We start from the raw sequence: 11,800 nt of genomic DNA on the forward strand, positions 1-11,800 counted from the left end.
TGTGTCATCTTTACCTCGCTTTTTGTCACTTTGCCTCTCCCACTTGTAATATAATTGTCTTAAAGTATTTCTTCTACATACATTTAGAACCACATTGGACCATGTTATACTTTTTTTTTTTTTTTTTTTTTTTTTTTTTTTTTGGAGACAGTGTCTCACTCTGTCACCCAGGCCTGAGTGTAGTGGCGTGATCTTGGCTTGCTGCAACCTCCATTTCCTGGGTTCGAGTGATTCTCCCGCCTCAGCCTCCCAAGTAGCTGGGACTACAGGTGTGTGCCACCATGCCCAGTTAATTTTTTGTATTTTTAGTAGAGACGGGTTTCACCATGTTAGCCAGGCTGGTCTTGATCTCCTCACCTCACGATCTGCTGGCCTTGGCCTCCCAAAGTGGTAAGATTACAGGCATGAGCCACGGTGCCTGGTCACGTTCTAACATGTTAGAAGGTGTAACATGACCTTCTAAATTATGCTTCAACTGTTAAACATAATTTAGAAAGCTCAAGAGGAAAAGGAAAATGTATTGTTTTTACCCATTTTTTTCTTGCTTACCATGTTCTTTCTTCTTTCCTGATATCAATTATTTCTTCTTTTATCATTTCTTTTCTGTCTGGAGAAATTTAGCTGTTTTTTAAAGGATAATTCTGCTAAGCTAATTATCTTAGTTTTTTTTGCTCTGAAAATGTCTTGATTTCTTCTTCAGCTCTAAAGGATATTTTCTCTGGATATAGAATTCAGAATTAACAATTCTTTTCTTCTGGTCCTTGAAAACTGTTGTGCCACTCTTTCTGACCTCTTTGATTTCTGATAAGATACCCACTAATATGCAAATTGGTTTTCTCTCTAGGTAAGGTGTTTTGTCTCTTTTGTTGTTTTCAATATCTCTTTAATATCTCTTTATCTGTTTTTAGAGTTTAGAAATTTTGATTGATTTTGTTTTCAGTCAGCTGTTGAAGGAGATTCTTCTCTAAAAAATACATAAAAATGCAAATCTCTAGGTCAACAGTCTCTAAAATAGTTTAGATTTCTGTATTCTGGTGTTTGGAAAACAACTTCAGTAAGGCAATCCCTTAGGGCTAGTAATTTCATGATGTAAATCATTCCACATTTGTGATGCATAAAGTAGCAAAGTTTTAGTGGCTGTACAAACAGTATCTGAACCTTTTCCTGTGCTTAATTGGTATAAACTATCTAGGGGGGCAGTTCCCCATCTTTTTGGCACCAGGGACCGTTTCATCAAAGACAATTTATTCTATGGATGAGGGAGCAGGCGTTGGGGGGATGATTTGGGGATGATTCAAGCACATTAGATTTATTGTGCACTTTATTTATATTGTTATTACATTGTAATATATAACGAAATAAGTATCCAACTCACCATAATGTAGAATCACTGGAAGCCTTGTGTTTGTTTTCCTGCAACTAGACGGTCCCATCTTGGCAGTGACGGAAAACAGTGACGGATCATCAAGCATTAGATTCTCATAAGGAGCCCACAGTCTAGACCCCTTTCATGCACAGTTCACAATGGGGTTTGGGCTTCTATGAGAATTTGACGCCTCCGCTTATCTGGGAGGAAGGGGGAGCTCAGGCGGTCATAGGAGCGATGGGGGAGTTGCTGTGTAAGTGCAGATGAAGCTTCGCTGGCTCTCCTGCCGCGCTGCCTTGTACCCGGTTAGTGTACTGTAGGCTAGGGACTCCTGATCTAGAGTAAAATAGAGAGTCCGCCTGAACAGGGACTTGAACCCTGGACCCTCAGATTAAAAGTCTGATGCTCTACCGACTGAGCTATCCAGGCCCTTGTGCAGTGTCATTCACGGAGTATCTAATCTAGATTTCTCCATTTGTTCCAATCGTTTTATGTTTCATGTTGCAATTTGTAAATCACGTTACTTGAGTTCTCCTCATTTCGAAGATCCTGCTTAAGAGTGACATTATGACCGCTAGGAACATTTTCCTTTTCTCCTTTTAAACATCTCCTTTCTGTTGACTTCCGTAACCTGAGATGAGGCGTCTTCTACACAAAGCACTGCGGAGTTGCTTGATACAGAGGGTTTCATTCTCGCCAATTACCTGCAGCCTAAACTTCTAGAGGCAACGGTGGAGCTACTTTTGTTCGTATCTCTCAGTATTGTCTTGTATGTCTTTCTTGCAGCCTTTGTCGGCAGAGGTAAGAGAGACGAAGGAAGAAGAATTTGAAGATGCAAGAGAACATTCTATAACGGACCCCTTCCTGTTGATGGATGAAACTGCCAGCCAGGTATCACTTTGTCAAGTGGACCTCAGACCGGCAGTCTGGCTGGCCAGAGAGGGAAAACCGCGTGTAACAGTGTCTTTTGGTTTAGCATTTAGTGCTGTTTTTGCTGGTCACAGTCTAAAGGTATTAGAAATAGTGATGTTAAACACAGCAAGCCTTTTTCTGCCAGATATTCGTTCTCCAAACACCGATAGACAAAGGCAGTAATTAATAATGGATCTTTTCTTTCTTTTTTCCTTGTTTTATTTTTAAAGGTATTTTTTTCTTCATCTATGGATCCTTTTAAATTTTTAATTTTTATGGGTGCATAGCATATATATGTATATATGATACACGGGATATTTTGATGCAGGCATGCAATGTGTAATAATCATATTAGGTTAAACGAAGCATCCATCACCTCATCCATCGCCTCAACACCTTATTATTTCTTTGTGTTACAGACATTCCAGTTACTATCTTTAAGTTATTTTTAAATGTACAATAAATTGTTGTGGACTATAATCACCCTGTTGTGCTATCAAATGATAGATCTTATTCATGCTAACTGTATTTTTGTATCCATTAACCATCTCACTGCCCCCTCCAATACCCTTCCCAGCCTCTGGTAACCATCATTCTACTCTCTGTCTCCATGAGTTCAATTGTTTTATTTTTGGCTTCCACAAATGAGAGAGAATATGTGAAGTTTTACTTTCTGTACATGGCTTAACATAATGTCCTGTAGTTTGTGGAGGAAAAGTTACATATTAAATTTGAACTCAATTGAACGTGGACACAAACAATAGTCACCAAATCCTGGAACAGGTTGTATGAGCCCCTTGAGGTGTTCATCCAGGGCTGTTTCGGAGAAATCTCTGTTTCAATCTATTCCTACATGTAAGTTATTGAAAAACAACAGGCAATCTCAAAAACAAGTTGATCTTTTCTTGTTCTTTGAGCCCAGTCGCGAAGGGCCCTCGTGACTGGGCCTCATGCCAAACAACTTGTTACAAAAAGAGCTAGGGTCCCAGACCGCACCATAGCTTCTTGAGGCCTCTCCTTCTCTGTGCACGGATGAGTGGCTGACTCTGGAGCCTGGGCTGTTGCTTCCTGGTCTGGTGATGAATCCTTCATTATATATATATACACACACATTATATACATGCATATATATACTATATACATATATTTACTATATACATATATATATCTTTTCTCCCCTTCCCATTGCAATTTGCTTATTGTATCATTTGTTTATTATATCTGCGTTGCCATTTATGTGGGATAAATGTTATTTACCCTTAAAGGTATTGTGTGTATGTCTTTTCTTCTCCCCTCTCGTGTTTCCTGCACAGAGCATAGTTCCATCCACTTTGCAAATGACAAGATCTCATTCTTTTCATGGCTGAATAGCACCCCGTTGTGTATATGTACAACATTACTTTATTCATTTATCTGTTGACGGGCGCTTAGGATGCTTCCCAGTCTTGGCTATTGTGAATAGTGCTGCAATAAAGATGAGAGTGCACATATCTCTTTGATATACTAATTTACTTTCTTTTGAGTATATACCTAGCAGGGGGATTGCTGGAATATATGGTAATATTTTTAGTTTTCTGGGGAACCTCCATATTGTTCTCCACAGTGGTTGTACTAATTTATATTCCCACCAAGAGTGTACTAGGGTTCTCCTTTCTTCACATCCTTGCCTGTCTTTTGTATAAAAGTCATTTTAACTTGGGTGAGATAATATTTCATTTTAGTTTTGATTTGCATTTATTTGATGATCAAGACATTTGTATGTCTTCTTTTAAAAGACATATAGGGCCGGGCGCGGTGGCTCAAGCCTGTAATCCCAGCACTTTGGGAGGCCGTGACGGGCGGATCACCAGGTCAGGAGATCGAGACCATCCTGGCTACAGGGTGAAACCTCGTCTCTACTAAAAAATACAAAAATCTAGCCGGGCGAAGTGGCGGGCGCCTGGCTTAGTCCCCAGCTACCCGGAGCCTGAGCCGGAGAACGGCGTAACCGGGGAGCTTTGGAGCTCTGCAGTGAGCGAGACCCGGCCACGCACCTCCAAGCCGCGACTCCGTCTCAAAAAAAAAAAAAAGGACGTAAGACAAAAAGAGGCAAATAGATATATGAGTAGAAAACCTTATTCTCTGAGTTTTCTTTTATCCATCCTTTCACCAGTAGCCCCCACCCAAAACACACACACATACACACACACACACACCACCACACACACACACACACTCAGGCAATAAACCAAACCATAAAGCCTGCAAATCTTAGTTCATTCCTGTGGGTGAGTGAACGTTGTTACACTGGATCACACTCGCACAGAAATGCTGAGTTTTCCAAATTCTAGTTTAAGGAAGACTTACTAGGTGTATGCTTAGGTTTTTAAAAAGGCTAAAGTTAGCTACATTCGGAAGATCTTTGTCTAAGCTTAATTACATCCCCCAATTGATTCAGGGCTTTGGCCAGATGTCTGCGTTTCATCTAAATAAAATAAATAAATGCTACTTTTAAAAGCTCATTTAGAAAGGCCTTTATCTACAGACACCTCCTTCCAATCCATTTCTTCAGTTCGAAAATTATCATAGACAATGATATAAGACAGATTAAAATGTTTCATCTTTCAAATTCTTTTTTTTTTTCGTTGATTCCTCACAAAATCTTATTTGTTAAAATGTTAAAAATTTTAAGGAATCTGCCTTGGAAACAATAGAAAAAATCAAAAGCACCAGAAGAACTTTGAAAGGCTTTTTTGAGAGGAAGTGGGTGTCGACTGGATTAAACAACATTTATCAAATTAATAGCTTCTTTAGTATGTATTTCTTTCAAATTCAGTGGCCAACTCCTTTTTAGCATCCTCCCGAAAAAGAATTCAGCGCTACTTTTGGACACAACTTTCTATAGGGTAGCCCTGCTCCTTCCAAAGAGCAGGAAAAAGTAAATAAATAAAAAATAAATTTGGATGGTTTTGCTCAGTATGCCAATCTTACTAAACCCGGTGCCCAAACTTACTATACTGCATGTCTATGTTCGCCAAGTAACTTTTCCTCCTCCAGACTGCAAAAAAAAAAATGACCCATTTATTTAATTGTAGATTTGAGATTTCTGGGTTTGCTATTCTTTGGGCACACACCACTAGTGAGAAGGTGATGAAGCCAAAACTGAGAACAACCTCAAAACATACATGAATAAGTTTGCGGTCTGTGGAACATAAGTCCTAGTAGGGCACCTGCCCAAAGGTAGAGTTGGATTCTTCAGCAGACTAGAGTATAGCTTCCCCAAACTGGATCACACCAGAAAAACCATTATTCAATCTAACTACTCAAGGATCCCATGCCTTTCCAAGAAATGAAAGCGGACTATAAACTAAATCAGTTTCATAAGAAACAGGCTGAAGACATTTCCTTTGGTCTACCCAGACTCACTACTCCGGCCCCCAGTAACAGCGTTCGTGAGGTCATACAGTGGTCATTACTTGACAATTACGTGCTACATAGGATATTACCATCCAAAATATAGGTCCTAAACAATTATTGAGTTTTGACTGCGAGAAACCTGGAGCAAAATGGTGCTACAAGCGGATCCAGACAAGTTTAGGGCTGAGAGGATGCCCATCTCTCTCGGAAAAGGAGATAAGACTGGGGCACCGTACCGCGAAAAATAAAAGTTTCTTCCCAGTAGCTCGTCATTTCCATGAAGGCCAAGACGAACGCGAAAACTGAGAATTTGCCAGTTGGTTTACTTTACAAACTTGTCTTTTTTTTTTTTTTTTTTTTTTTTTCTTTTAATCTTTCTATCTTCCTACCCCTATCAATATACGCGACATAACTGGGAGAAGGGTCACAAAAAGTCCGCTCCTAGATGCTTTTGTGTCGTCAGTCCAAAGCGTGAGCTTTAGAGCAAGCCAACCTTTAGGCAAAATGCTTGGCGGCTTTTCTGACAAGAGTGAGCTTTTTTTTTTTTTTTAATTTCAACTTTTGTTTAGATTCAGGGAGTACAGTGCAGGTTTGGGACAAGGGTGTATTGCGTGTTGCCGCTGTCTGGGTTACGATTGAACCCGTCATCCTGGTGGTGAGCATAATACTCAACAGGCAGTTTTTCAATCCTTGTCCCCCTCCCTACCTCCCACCTCTTACAGTCTCCAGTGTCTTTTGTTCCAGGGCAGCTCTTGTTTGAGCTTTACAAGCTTTTCTCCCTGGAGGAAGCACCGTCGTATCTTTGAGACGGAAAAGGTTAAAATATATCAAACAATGATGCTCCTTCTTACGCTGTCATGTCCACTCCTTCATTGCAGACTTGAGTTCTTGGCTTGTATTTCTGTACACGAATTTGCATCATCATTATTAGTAACTTACAGAAGAGAGTCTTCAAAGAAGGCAAAGATGTCACTTCTGATCATCTCGCAGTTTGTAATTCTAAGGAATTGCTATTAGGAATTTTGGATGGAGTTTTATTCCTCCTGCGCGCATCCTCCCTCGCCTCTCCCCACCCCGCTTCAGGTTGTTAAATCTGCAATTGCGAAGTTAAAGGTTTGAAAACAGAAACTCAGCGTTTTCCTACTGCACTTCAGTTTTCGTATTTGAAAATCAACCCTCGCGTGTGGCCGCGTGGCCTAATGGATAAGGCGTCTGATTCCGGATCAGAAGATTGAGGGTTCGAGTCCCTTCGTGGTCGTATCCTTACTATTGTCAGGAACTAGCTTTAGTTTCTGCATGTTTCCTTCTGCTTTCCGCAAGACGGTTTAAAAAAAAAAAAGGCTTTGGAAAACTCGAAATGAAATGAGCGAAGAATATTGACGAAAAGCAAGAACCCAGTAAGCAAGGTGTGTACTGATTATTAAAGTGCACTTTGTCCTTGGCGTAGGTACTACCGGAGGCATTCGTAATTTGGAATTGGCTTGGTTTTTCCAATTTATGGTCTTGTCCTGCTTGTTTCATGAATTTAACAAACACAACACAAAAAGTACCTTTTTTTTTTGAGACGGAGTCTCGCTCTGTCACCCAGGCAGGAGTGCAGTCCTGATCTCGGCTCACTGAAAACTCCGCATCTCGGGGTCAAAAGATTCTCCTGCCTCAGCCTCCCAAGTAGCTGGGATTACAGGCGCCCGCCATCACACCTGGCTAATTTTTGTATTTTTTTAGTAGAGACGGGGTTTCATCACGTTGGTCAGGCTGGTCTCGAACTCCTGACCTCAGATGATCCGCCCGCCTCGGCCTCCCAAAGTGCTGGGATTACAGGCGTGAACCGCTGTGCCCCGCATTTCATTTATTTATTTATTTATTTCTCACTTTGTCACCTGGGCTGGAGTGCAGTGGCACAATTTCTGCTCACTGCAATCTCCGCCTTCTGGGTTCAAGCGATTCTCCTGCCTCAGCCTTCCGAGTAGCTAGGATTCCTGCCACCACACCCGCCTAATTTTTGTAGTTTTAGTAGAGAGGGGGTTTCACCATGTTGGTCAGGCTGGTCTCGAATTCCTGATCTCAAGTGATCCGCCCGCCTTGACTTTCCAAAGTGCTGGGGTTACAGTCGTGAGCCACCGCACCCGGCAGAAAAGTACCATCTTAATAGTAAGGAATAGTAAGAGTATTGGGTGCAGGGTATATGGGAACTCTAATGTCTTCTAAATTTTTCTGTAAATCTAAGACTGTTTGACAATTATACTCTATAAAATAAAAATGATTTTTAAAAAATATACACAGTCATGTGTTTTAAAAAACTTAGAGCAAAGATTTTGCCCTAGAAAGCAAATGCAACTCTAACGGGGTACTTGTACTGGTTAACATCCACATTAAAGATGATGGTGACTTACAGGGCCTATGCCATTCTCTCTGATTTCTACCATTTCCTTATTACTCTCAACACAAGCTTAAATAAAACGGTAAACAGAAAAATAAAGTCATTCCAGACCTTGGTTAATAAAAGCAGAAACAAGGAGGAGAACCAGGAGAAGGTGAAGGAGAAAGAGAAGAAGAAAGAGGAAGAAGTCACAATCAAGGAGAGTATACCACCAAGAAAAGGAAGTTTCTATCAAAAACTTTCTTTGGGCTCTCAAAATTCGAGAGTCAAACATTGTTAATAAATTTCCACAAAAATCTGAAGGTCACAAATCCGAATTCTAGTAGGAAAACCTTTCATCAAAATGTAGTGATAAAGGCTCAATTACAATAACCTGGAACTCACGTGGTTGGGACACTCACTCAACCTCATAGTTTTGAAGGGTGGCCAGAATTTAAAAACAAAGTGCTCAAAGAATGCACTATTATCACGGTAAGAGTCTGGCAACCCTGTCAGCAAAATGAGCCAGGGCCCCCTAAGAAATCTCACAGGACCCTATATTGCTGAGGAAAAGAGACATTTACTCACATCTGAAAAAACAAAACAATGTATGTCTTGCTTGAGCAGGGGTGAACTACAAGCGCAAATGCAGTCTCTTGGCAAACAAAACAAGAAACAAAAACAAAAAGACAGGACATGCAAAGGAGTTTAATTAATTCTGAAGTGAAATTAAATTCACATAAATCAGCCTTTTGGGTGGTCCAAAGTAGAGATGGGTGTAAATTAATTGTTCCTAGATTGACATACAAACAAATTTTTTTTTTTTTTTGAGACGGAGTCTCGCTCTATAGCCCAGGCTGGAGTGCAGTGGTGAGAACTGCGATCTTGGCTCACTGCAACCTCCGCCTCCCGGATTCAAGGGATTCTCCTGCCTCAGCCTCCTGAGTAGCTGGGACTACAGGCGCATGCCACCACGCCTGCCTAATTTTTTTACTAGAGACGGGGTTTCACCGTGTTAGCCAGGATGTTCTCTATCTCCTGACCTCGTGATCCGCCCGCCTCGGCTTCCCAAAGTGCTGGGATTACAGGCGTGAGCCACTGCGCCCGGCCTTACAAATTTCTTTTACTTAGAAACTACTGAGTTAAGATAAATGTGGATACTAAATCCCAATTTGGCCCGGGCATGGTGGCTTACATCTGTAATCCCAGCATTTTGGGAGGCGGAGACCGGCGGATCACCTGAGGTCAGGAGGTCAAGACCAGCCTGGACAACATGGCGAAACTCCATCTCTACTAGAAACACAAGAATTAGCTAGGTGTGGTGGCGTGCGCCTGTAATCCCAGCTGCTCGGGAGGCTGAGACACGAGAATCACTTCAACCAGGGAGGTGGAAGTTGCAGTGAGCTGAGATGATGCCACTGCATCCCAGCCTGGATGACAGAGTGAGACACCATCTCAAAAAATAATAATAATAATAATAAAATAAATAAATTTCGATTTGCTGCGTGAATTCATGGTTAATTATGCAAAAGTGGAATATTGTATTCTTAATTGACTCAAATTAAAATTTCATTTAAATGTCAAGTTTTAAGATACCAAGATTGAGTGCTGATATTATTGTTATTACTTGAGCACAAACTCCTGGACTCATTTCTCATGTCTTGGTTTCCCAAAATGCTAGGATTACAGGCATGAGACACTCTGGCTGTTCCTTCAGTAATTTTTTTAAAGTAAAGTTTATTTTACTTATTTTTTGAGTTGACGTCTCACCTGTCACCCAGGCTGGAATGCAGTGGCACTACAAGCATGGCTCACTGCAGCCTCAAACCCCTAGGCCCAGGCAATCCTCCTGCCTCAGTCTCTGGTGTAGCTGGGACCACAGGTGTGCACCACACCTGGCTAATTTTCTTTTTTTTGTTTCTGTAGAGACAGGCTCTCACTATGTTAGCCAGGCTGGTCTCCAACTCCTGAACTCAATTGATCCTCCTGCTTTGGCCTCCCAAAGTGCTGGGATTTGAGGTGTGAGCCACTGCTCCTGACCAATAATTTTGATGATATTAATAAATTTATGGCCAAGCACGGTGGTTCATGCCTGTAATCAATCCCAGCACGTTGGGAGACCGAGGCAAGTGGATCACCTGGGGTCAGGAGTTCGAGACCAGCCCGACTAACATGGTGAAATGTTGTCTCTACTAAAATACAAAATTAGCCAGGTGTAGCGGTGGGTGCCTGTAATCCCAGCTACTCGGGAGGCTGAAGCAGGAGAATCGCTTGATCCCAGGAGGCGGAGGTTGCAGTAAGCCGACGTTGCGCCACTGCACTCCAGTCTGAGCGACAGAGCGAGAGTCCCTCTCAAAAAATAAATAAATAAATAAGTACAATAATAATAATAATAATTTACATTATGAGCAAACTATGTCTGTGTTTTGACTTAACACTTTTTACATTCTCAACACTGTGCGATCCTCCTCATACGTTAAGTCAGTGTTTTGTTCATCCACTTGACAATAGGGCAGAAAAGAGCCTTGAATGAATAGCTTTCTGTAAATCCGACTTTCCCCGTTGTCAAATATTGCTCTTCAGAAACCCGCTGAGACAAAAGAGTATGTAAGTAGCAAACCGTACCGCAAATACTCCCCCGATTGCTCCAGGAGAAAGCTGGGTTCAGTAGCCTGTTGAGTATGAATTAAAAAGAAGTGTGGGAAAATGGGAAGTATCTACTTCAGAATAGCATCGTGATTCCTCAATTTCCGGACGAATGGCCTGATGCATTTCGAGCTGAGCTAGCCAGAAGTGCGATGGTTTTAGTGGGTATCCACTCTAACCCAAAACGTTCAGTCACTACTTAACCTTTCTTCCTCATTGTTTCTCTTGTGTTTTAAACTCGAACACGCCAAAATAAACAAACAAAAAGAAGCACAAACAAAACAGTTGCTGCCTGTATCAAAGCTGCAGGCTGCTCCCAGATGAGAACTGATACAACGTCACTTTCCTCAAACCTCCAATACCAGGGGCTACTGCTCCACGAATACTCAACCACACGCCCTCGAAAACGCTCAGCCTGTTTCCTGCGATGGAGAGTGCAGTGAGGCACTCTCGCAGTCACAAAATCTTGGGCAACACGAGCCGTATCCTTTTGTGGGATACACACTTTGAAACCACTCACCTAAAGCCTTCTCTCTTCCCCAGGGCGTAGAGAAAGCTTGGCAGAGACGCGGCTCATGGCTGCTTTCTTCCTCCACGCTTGTCCCAATACTATCCATCTTTAAAGACGCATCCCCGATTTTTCTTCTGCCTTATTCTCCGCTGCTTCTTCTCTCTTCCACTCAGTTTCGTCCTTTCTGGCGCCAAGAGCCCTTCCTTCCTTCTCAAAGCCTTCCCTTGCGTCCACTCCTCAGATCATTTCAGTTCCCAGCCACTTGCCTTTCTAGTATAGTAAGAACATAACCTGTAGATTAGGGATAAACTTCTCCATACTCTCCCTTACACCCCTGCCGGGTTTACAGTGTTCTCCAAAATCCGTATCTGGATTAAACAGTCGCACCACATTTTGGATAAAGGTGGAAAGAGTCTACTTTCTGCACTTCAGGGACTGATGAAATTTTCACTCGTGCGGGTGTAGGGAAGGTTTTACAAAGGCTGAATTGGTTTTCTCAGGTTGAGCCTAGCTTCCTTTGTGCTTTCCTCCTTGCTCAAAAAAATTTGCTCTCAAAGAGTCCTCTGTCTTCGTCTTCTTTTTTTTTTTTTTTTTTTTTTTGAGACGGAGT

At 41.8% G+C, this 11,800-nt stretch overlaps 2 non-coding genes across 2 annotated transcripts; one reads left to right on the forward strand and one right to left on the reverse strand.

Moving 5' to 3' along the window:
• Positions 1 to 1,722: 1,722 nt before the first annotated feature.
• On the reverse strand, positions 1,723 to 1,795 carry TRNAK-UUU (transfer RNA lysine (anticodon UUU)). Its single transcript has one exon. It is a non-coding gene; the product is annotated as a tRNA-Lys (tRNA).
• Positions 1,796 to 6,859: 5,064 nt separating this feature from the next.
• On the forward strand, positions 6,860 to 6,932 carry TRNAR-CCG (transfer RNA arginine (anticodon CCG)). The gene has a single exon. It is a non-coding gene; the product is annotated as a tRNA-Arg (tRNA).
• The last annotated feature ends 4,868 nt before the right edge of the window (positions 6,933 to 11,800 follow it).

This window comes from Rhinopithecus bieti, unplaced genomic scaffold, assembly GCF_001698545.2.
Source record: "Rhinopithecus bieti isolate Rb0 unplaced genomic scaffold, ASM169854v2 scaffold_18466, whole genome shotgun sequence".
Classification (NCBI taxonomy): domain Eukaryota; kingdom Metazoa; phylum Chordata; class Mammalia; order Primates; family Cercopithecidae; genus Rhinopithecus; species Rhinopithecus bieti.